The sequence below is a fragment of the Microtus ochrogaster genome, linkage group LG3, assembly GCF_000317375.1.
Source record: "Microtus ochrogaster isolate Prairie Vole_2 linkage group LG3, MicOch1.0, whole genome shotgun sequence".
NCBI classification, from domain to species: domain Eukaryota; kingdom Metazoa; phylum Chordata; class Mammalia; order Rodentia; family Cricetidae; genus Microtus; species Microtus ochrogaster.
Genome location: NC_022029.1, coordinates 3,116,494 through 3,125,023, shown reverse-complemented (window position 1 = coordinate 3,125,023; position 8,530 = coordinate 3,116,494). Strand labels below are relative to the sequence as shown.

The window sequence follows — 8,530 nt, the reverse complement described above, 5'->3', positions numbered from 1 at the left end:
TGTGACGACTGCAGACTGCATCTTTCCTTTACCCACAATTCTCCTGTTCTCGTCGCCCCACCTATACTTCCTGCCTGGTTGCCCTGTGTATACTTCCTGCCTGGCTACTGTACAATCAGCGTTTTATTAAAAAATAATACAAGTGACAGGATAAAAGGCCATTGTCCCACAGCACATATATGTGTGTATTCTGTCCATATGGCATTACTTGTATTATGCTTTGAGGGCTGAACATTTGGCAGTGAGCAAAAATATGGAAGGCATCACAGATTTATGCATCGTCCCTGCAAAGAGGCCATGATAATTGTCTCTGTATCATTCCAACTTTAATATATGTGCTGCTAAAGCGAGCACTCTCACTTCACTTTCAATTATTGAAAATCGTGATCCCAATAATGGAAGTAATTATGCATTCATAACTAATTTTCAACATTTTGCAACATTTCATTACTTTAAGTAAATTGTTGCAGATAAACTGGAAGCCTGTACTTACCCATCTCCAATGAATTGTTTTCACAATTGAAAATAAACCACTAATTGAAGAAAATGAATAATATTCTCATGCATATATGATTTTTCCAAACTTGAATGTGTCCTCAGAGAATTCAGGGAATTCTTTTGAGTACATTCTAAGTTTAAATATCATCGCTCTTTGGAGGGGATTTGACAGTTTGCCTTATTTAACATCATTTTACTTAACTCTGTTGATAGTCCTGGTCCATTCCTATTATCTAACATGTAAGGCCCATTAGTCAGTTTTATTATAATTTATCTATCCATTTAATTATGCATAGGTGCTTATGCTATTTCCAGGTACATTATAATACTGTGAGTATTTAGTCTATTTTTAAGTGTATCTATCAAAAGGTGACTTCTAAACTAAAATTCTAATCTGCACACCCCTCTTAGATTTTTCAATTGATCAGTGGCCTTCAAACATCTACCTTGAAATCCACCTAAAAATTTCTAATGTTTCCTTATCTCTTACATATTTTCAAAGATAAATTCTAGAGTTTTCCATTAATATCTCTTGTACTGTTAGGATACTTCCTAGGTTTCCATGGCGAATTTTGCTATTTTCCATCTCTTCCACTGTTAAACATGACAGTATTGGTGAGTGCTGAGTAGGTGTCCTTCAAATTCCCTGACATCTGAGCAGGATTTGCTTGGATTTATGAGGTCTGGGGAAATAATATAAAAGCGTGATATCCTTTGATCATATTACATGGTGGTATACATTTTGTCCATATGCCACTTCTGGTAATGTTAACCTTCACTATTCCATCAAGACTGTATTTGCCAAGTTTCCCCATTGGAAAGTCTTTTTTGCTTAAATTTTATTCTTTTTAAATAGATGCTAAGTATTGCCTGCTATCCATAGGCACAGGAGACTTTTAATTCTACCCACTAATCAGGGGGTATTTAACATATATTTAAAATAGTTTTCCTGTTTTAAGAGAAACATTTAAACAATTTCTATTAATTTAACAACAAAACTTGCAGTTTCCAATATATCATAATGCTGACATCCTTAAATAAAACTACTACTTACTGCTTTGAAAGGTGTCCAACAGAATCTAAGCACCATTTAATACTATTACGCATTTTAAAAGCCACATTAAAAAAGTCTTTTTAATGGCCAAAACTTTACATGATTCTTTTTTTCTGATTTAAATTCCTATTCATATTCCAATTCCCTCAGAGAATTTTTTGACTAATTTAATTCTCTATGTATTCTATTGATACACATTTAATTCTAGAAGTATGTCTCAGGACTGTAAGTTTCTAATTTGCTTTACAAATGTTATTCTGGACTGACTTTCATTGTAACTGGTTTCAGTAGATTATTGATCATACTGCTGAAACATATATTTTAAAGTAGTTAAAGAAAATGATAAATTTGCTGCCATCATAAACTGTCAAAATGCAACTTAGATTAATCAAAACCTGTTTCTTTACTCAGAAGACTGGATTTCATACATCATAAGTTTTGGCTAACCTACCCATTACCCTTTCCTCGCTTCTCATCTCCAGTACAGCTAGGAACTCTCAATAGCTGAGGACCTGCAGAAAATCATGACAACCAAAACTGTCCATTGGAAAGTCGTCTTCTGCTTAAATTGCATTCTTTTTCAAATAGATAATAAGCATTGCCCACCATCCGTGGGCACAGGAGGTTTTGAGAATGGGGAGTTGATCTGAGAACCCCTTTTTTGCCTTACTGAGGAGCTACTGGTATTCAGTAGCTGCTGGAGGAGTGAAAGATCATTCTTTTCCTGAAGGAGTGGCCACAGACAGGTTTTCCCTGTTCCCGTGGATGACCACATCCCCATGCACATATGGGCAGCCCTAATTGGACTTGATGAGTTGTGAAGACAGACAAGGGGTGTGAGGGTGGAGACAGAGACAGAGAGGAAGGAAACAAGAAAGACGTGAAGTTGTAAGGGCATGTGTGGGAGGGAAAGGGGGAGAAATAGTGATTTTGATCATATTTCATTGTATATGCATATAAAATTCTTGAGATAAAAAATTACATAAAGTTAATTCAGTGAGTTGTTTTTTGTTTTTAAAAAAGGACCACATTAAGGAAAGAGGGGAAGGTGGTGAGGGACTAGGGCAGGAAATTGAGAAGAGAGAGGGGGCAAGTATTTGTCAAAATGCATTACATAGGGTCCTGAGCAGCCAGAACACACCCATGCACCTGCCCTGACCCTCTAGCCAAGAACAGCAGGTGCCACTAAGATGAACGAATGGGTGATGGAGGTATGGGATAGATGGAAAAGATGGCGTATTCAGTGGAGACACCGGACAGAAAGAGAGTGGTTCAGGCACCGCAAAGAGGGGTGTAACTGGAGACTCTCCAGAGGTGAGGAACAGCCTGATCTGAGGAGGCTGTGCAGTTACCTGAGGCCCTAGTGATGTCAGGGCCCAGGCAGCTGCTGAGGGCCATACTGATCTGAGTGACCTACACTGCCACCTGGGGCCATGGTTATATCCAGGCCTGTGCTGCCACCAAGGGCCAGGGTCTGTGGTCCTGCTGTAGCTGGTGTCTGTGTTGATGTCTAAGACCCATGTTACCTCCAATGTCTATGTGGTTGTTTGTGGTCTGGGTTATGGCCCGAAGCCATGTTGATGTCCAAATGATGTTCTGGGCTAACCCTACCCCTCTAGAACTGCAGGAGAGCTAGTCACTTCCCTCGTGGTGTGGGTGAGGGAGACCTGTCTGGGCCTTGCTGTGGGGTGCGGGTAGGAAGGCGAGGCCCAGAATGGGCTGACCCACTCAGCTACCGTCCGGAAACAGATTGAGGGCTTTGAGTTGGTCCACCACAACATCTACCTCATCTATGACCTGCTGGAGCACCTGAAAGGGATATATTCCATCCCATAAAGCATGTATTGTTTTCTTAACTAATAAAATAATTTTATTAAAAATTAAATGTAGAAGAATTTACTTTTTTACAATCAGAAAAAAATGTTCATTTTTCATTTCTAAGTCATACTGGCTTAAAAAGAATGTTAGGTGGATTAATTTAGAATCATTCAATATTGTATTGATATTAAGACAAAATATAAAGGTAATTTTTGAGTAAAAATTGAGTCTTGATTTTTCTAAGCTAATTAAGCATCTTCAAGATTTTATTTATGTATCTTCATCCATGATTATTTGCTTAAGTCAAAATTAAACATCATATAGATATGATTAAATTGTGAATTAGTCATACTTTCAATAACTTTTGTTTAAAAAACTGAAGAGTTGCAAGTCACTGAAATAAAGCCAAAAGTTTTCTTCCTGGGACTAAACAATGGGAAATGGGATAATTTTCATGAATTCTGTTTCAAAATACTAATTTTCATGAATTCTGTTTCAAAATACTTTCAGCGTTTATGGCAGCCAGTTGCAATTTTTTAGGCAGAATATTCTATAAGTGAAACTGAATACTTAACATAATTTTGACTTAAATCCAATTAACTTGTATACTGCAAGGAGATAATAATTTCATCTGCATGTCTATGATGTTGGTGAAAATTTAAAATATTCTAGTTTGTATCAAGTTAAAGGTTTCTTTACCTTCATCATGATTATTGAACATGAACTAACTTGAAATAAAAGTATATTGGAACGAAGTTGGGATTAGTTTAGAAAAGTATCTTGAGGGCTGTTCAATTCTGTGAATGTGACTTAGACTTTTGACTATTTTATATCACTTTTTGGTTGGTTTAAAACAAGGCAAAACTTTGCCAAGCTTCTTAAAAGGATAATAATAAAATTTTGCTAGGATAAGAAGCTTCCCAGATTGCTTTGAAAGTCCTCTTAGACAGGGAACACAAAGCAAGCCATGTATTTTTAAGGACTGTCATGTTGGAAATGTCTTCACAAAGAACTATGGTAGATATGCAGAAATACTGTTTTAAGGTCTTTTGTACCTTATAACAAAAAGACATTTCTGGGGGTTTTCTAAAATTCCATATTTTACTTGACAGTTTTATTTAAATACATTTTAGCAAACCCCCAGAAATGTCTTTTTGTTATAAGGTACAAATTTTATAGCACTAATGCTTGGGAACATTTAGAATAATCTTCAAATAATATTAAAGCAGATAAATCCATGGTCTTGAGGATACATGAAATGGTATGTACATTGGTAATTTCCCTGCACGTATATCTCTATATAAGGACACCACATCCCCTGGAGATACAGACAGTTGTGAGCCACTATGGCAGCTGTGAGCCACTCTGTGGGTGCTGGGAATTGAGCCCAAGTCTTCTGAAAGAGTAGGCATTGCTCTTTACCACTGAGCCATCCCTCCAGCCCTGTGAAACAGTATGTAAAATAGCTAAAGCTGAGTTGATCATCTTATTGTCAAATTAATTGATTAGCACTTTAAAGGAAATAATTTTGTGGATTTTCTGATTATTATAGCATTCCTGTTTATCTTGATGAGCCCATGCACTACGTTTGCCTAATGTCATATATTCTATAATCATTGTGAGTGAGCTCTTCTGATGGTCATACAATTTTAAGGAAGAAAGAAGCATGCACATGAAGTTCCATATCACCAGACAAGTGAGTGGAAGCCATGCTAGACTCTTTCCTTTACACACACACACTCAAAAAAAATTCACAATTAACTCTTAGCTGTGTGCAAAGGAAAATAAGATGCTGCCCCCACATGTTTGACATCTTAGGTATTCAATGTGATCATGAGCTTCTATTTCTGATACTCAACTGAACTGTTCAGGCCTCTTTTGATTCTTGCGAGTTAATATTCCAATCAGTTCTATATTTGCAGACCAGATGTGTGATGAGGACAACATGTCCCAGTCTTAACCTCAGCTAGAAAGCTGTACACTGTGTTGGCCACTGCTTCTTGGAATTTCTCACTACATACAGAATTAGCCCAACAGGGCTTAGCCAGCACCATATACCACAACTTATATTTACTTTGTCTCCTAGTTGTTTTTTTTTTCAGAATATGTACAATTACCTATTCTTTACAATATTCTTTGTCACCAATTTTCTGCAGTTGTTTTTTTTTTCAGAATATGTACAGCTACCTATTCTTTACAATATTCTTTGTCACCAATTTTCTGCTCTCTTTCCTCATGGAGAAGTCTTGGTACTTCTCCATTAGGAATCTTTATCTATGGAGTCTCAAAGACCCACTTACATAACCAGTAAGAAGAAGTAGGAGAAGGAGGGAGAGAAGGAAGAGGAGAAAAAGGAAGAGGAGGAGAAGAAGCAGACGGAGAAGAAGTTCTCTTCCTAATGTAAAATAATTTTCCCATCTCTGAAACATGTTTTCTATGGTTAATTAGAAATTATCCTCTTTTTTTTTCTGTAACTTATAAAATGTAGGGTTTTCCAACAATGCATAACTTAGCACAAAAAATTTCTAGTCTAATGGGATTAATGAGGCCAGACATCACTTTTCATTTATTTCCACACTTGAATATAGGAGTATACTGTCATATACCAAACTTCAATTTGTTATGTCTGATGTATTTGTTGTCATTCTAAAAAATCAAGAGTAAAATTAAACTCATCCGTTAATCATAACCTTATCATTCACTATTTTAGACCCAAATAGATTCATTAATCCCAAATAACAGATCTCATTGTGAATCTTCAAAAATTGATGAATAATATACGTATGACAACTACCTTAGTTTATTTCCAAACAAGAGTCGGTACTGTCTTATGTTCTTTCAGAAAAATGATTTTAAAGTGCACATGTGTGTGCGCACACACACACTCCTTAACTTCTTACCACTTACATACTGGATTTCTTGTGCCCCACACTCAGGAAATACTGTGAGCTCTCTTTAAAGACACAGAGGACAGTTGTGTAGATTGAGGGCAATGGTGAATAATTCTATTTGCTTCTCAGCTCAGAATCTCACTGAGAGAATCAAGTTTGACAGGCATTTATGCTAGCCAATGATCTCCTTGCGCCCAGGTTTTTTCCCTCCATTTTTAATTTACTTACCCCAAGTGTAAACCATATGTTAGTTTTGGCTGCCAAGGCTCTTCCCCTATTCCTGCGCACCAGTTCCTGTGTTTGCTTCACCTTTAGTGTATAATGTTGAACTAACATCAACTACAAGGCAAACAAGGCAACCTCTGAACTTCAGCTGTCAACAAAAGTTGAAAAGAGCAGTAATGGGAGCAAGATGTGGCGAGGGTGCTGGGCCTGGGAAGGGAGCCTCAGCAAGGAGAGCTGCTCTTTTCTCCCAAGGACCAGCCTCCCTCCCCACTCTGTCCTTCTTTTGCATAAGAAAAAAGTTTTTTAATAGTTGCATAATTTTTTTTTTCACTGCGAATTTGGAATTCCCTCAGAGCAGTCACGCTTTACCTCGTTTTCTCCTTAGACTGATGGATAGTAGTATGGACCATGTGGAGAAATCTCTAGTATTCAGAGATTTCTTTGTTTCAAACTCAAGGTCACGGAGTCAGGAGAGGTAAAAGTAGTTGCCCTGAGAAAGCTTGGCACTCAGAGAAAAGTATGCCACAACCTTCACACATTCTGTTCACTGTTGATTTTAACAATCACCTAAGCCTGGTGGCTAGGAGGCCGCATTGCCTCCTATCTCACAAGGGACTTTAAAGAGCAAATAAATCTTCTTTTATTGTCCCAAAGGACTCAGATCTAAAACAAGTGGAAGGAACACATTTTGAATGTTTGGAACATTTAAAGTCTTTTTTTTGTTCAGCATAGAACTTCGACCTGCTACAGTTCCAACAGACTTCTGTGAGCCTGCCTTATCTTTATTCAGCACCCATCACTAGTGGGATCAAGCCACTTCGTGGGACCTTTAAAAATGAACTTACACTGAATCTTTCATGGGAAGAATGCATTGTTGCCATGGAAGCAATGTAGAAGTCACACCAAGCTCAGGCTCGAACCCTTATTGCGGCGGCATAGAACTCATGTCATGTCATACAATAACATTTTTCTATACTTGATAATTTGGTGGAGTGCAAAAGTTATTTTAGAGTCTGATGTTTCCCGACTCATAAATTTCCCACCAGACTTGATTTATTATTCTAGAATCTGGTGGGAAATTCATGACCATTATTAAGAAAACAACTACTGGGAAAAGCAGACAAAAGAAAACCCATGATTGAAGAAAGAGTGATTAAGTATCACTTTCATATTGTAAAATTAACAGCATCTGTGCAGCCATGAGAAGCACTTATCCATGTCATCTTAGAAAGTCGGTGTTTGGAAAGAGGTAAGAATGAATTTGCCACAAGCATTTACACCGGAGTATCAGGTAGCCAATATTCTCTTGGACAAACCAATGCTGTAATTTGTTCTTGAATTCTCAAGTACACCTTCACTGGTCACTGGTTCTCCAAAGAACTAGAAAAATGATAAGTTGATATTTTAAAGAAATAGATAGTTGATAGAGGATTGCACAGTACAGTACAATGTTCTAACCAATGTCAAATCATAGGCAAATGATCTTTGATGCATGACTGATAACCGAGCCTGTACTATGTCAGAGACATCTGCTCCAGAAAAGCAAAAATGGAAATATGGTTCTTTTCTGCTACAGATGACAAATTATTTGTGAGGTCTCTTAAGAAATGCCCATTGTTTAAAAAAAATAATAAAAAATAAAACATTTAAAATTTGAAATCCTTACTACATTCAAAATAAAAGAAATATGTATTATTGTAATGAAACACAACATTTTTATTTCTAGATTATACTTCAATTTTGCAGGTCCTAAGATTGAAATCATCTCCTCACGTATGCCCAGTAAGCTCTCCACTACAGGGTTTTGCAGTCCATGGCTAGTACTTTCAGGCCTTCACATGTGCTTAGAACATGCTAATGCCTTCTGAGTAAGAGGTGCGCACTCAAAATACTATTGGCAGGGCAAGCTAAACATGTGAGTGGCACAACCTTCAAGTCTGTCAGGATTTTAGTAGGGTTTATAGTGCTGCACGGGGCGCTGGGACTTTCATGAGGTGACCAGATTCCAGTGTCGCAGGGTGGAGGAATTATCACCCAGTGGAGA

At 37.3% G+C, this 8,530-nt stretch overlaps 1 non-coding gene across 1 annotated transcript; it reads right to left on the bottom strand.

The window, feature by feature from the left end:
- Nucleotides 1-247: 247 nt before the first annotated feature.
- Nucleotides 248-354, bottom strand: LOC113457634. The gene has a single exon (XR_003378163.1). It is a non-coding gene; the product is annotated as a U6 spliceosomal RNA (small nuclear RNA).
- Nucleotides 355-8,530: the final 8,176 nt, after the last annotated feature.